Raw genomic sequence first — 1,391 nt, 5'->3', positions numbered from 1 at the left:
AATGAAATGTTATGATGTGAGCTCTTACCGGATTTTAAAGTTATGCGACGGTATGATATTCTGACACATGTCTTAAAATTATTATTCGGGATTGCACCATTGAATTATGATATCCTACTGAGTATTCCCATGTACTCACCCTTTTCCTACACCTTACAGGTTAGATCGGGTCGTGTCGGAGCGTGATAGTTCGATGGTGTGGTTGTGCCTGCTTTTGCTGATGAAAATCTTGATTTCAACGAGTAATTTTATTTCTTGTCATAGTCATTTATTTTGAAAACTGATTTATCGTTTGTGATTATTTGTTACATGAATATTTTTAAATTATGCTTCTATTTAAAGTCTGAATTAAAATTGTGTTATTTTGCTTTGATCTCCGTGCTTGCATGAAGAAAAATTAGGAATCTCGACTTCTTTAAAATATTTTATTCATTATTTTCGTGTCTGATTTAAGAGTAAGGGTCATTTCACTTTAAATGAAATTCGAATTAAATATTACTTTTTCTGCCAATCTCACTGTTCAAGAACTTTCTTCACTGTCAATTTAAAGAATTTTCTTCACTGTCAATTTATGGACTGGTGGTCATATCCAAATAAATTATGTCCTGTAGCCTTGTGGTGTAAAGTGTTGAATTTCTTAAATAAATGATTCAGCTTTTGTACTATTCTCTTAATTGGGCAGTGTCCCACACCACACTAATGAAAGACAAAAGCATATCTTTGACTGGGAATTTTGATTATCCTATGTGTATATGGGATCCATCATTGCGTATATTTGGATGTGTTAAGTCAAATGAAAAATAAATAAATTATTTCACACGTATAATATATATATATAAATTAATATATTTTATTATTTTTTTTAAAAATTGAGTAAATTACATCTTCATAATTATATATGTATTATGGCATTCCAAGTTGCCCAAATTCGAATGAAAAAATTCAGTAGCGATTCAACCCTTTAAAAAAAATAATTGGGTCGTTACAAAAATGCTAGCAAACCAATATCAAAATCGGAAGCACAACCGACGCGCAATTGGGACATTAAATATTTTAGGTGTTTGGGAACGGGGCACATTGCTTCTCAATGCCCAAACAAACGGGCGATAGTGTTGCTGGATAATGGAGAGACTGTGAGCGATAGTGATGGCGAGTTTGATGACATGCCGGCGTTGGAGGGTGTTAGTGAAGAAGAAAAAGTTGAAGGGCCGGTTGGGGATCTATTAGTCACCAGGCGATCTCTCACTACTCACATCAAAGCGGATGACTTGGAGTTGCAACGGGAGAACATTTTCCACACTTGATGCCACGTCAGCAATACGGTATGTAGTGTTATAATTGATGGTGGTAGTTGCACTAATGTAGCTAGCGTATCTCTTATAGAAAAGTTG

This window comes from Olea europaea, unplaced genomic scaffold (genome assembly GCF_002742605.1).
Source record: "Olea europaea var. sylvestris unplaced genomic scaffold, O_europaea_v1 scaffold575, whole genome shotgun sequence".
Lineage (NCBI taxonomy): Eukaryota > Viridiplantae > Streptophyta > Magnoliopsida > Lamiales > Oleaceae > Olea > Olea europaea.
The sequence above is the reverse complement of the archived record's forward strand: the minus strand, read 5'-3'. Positions refer to the sequence as shown.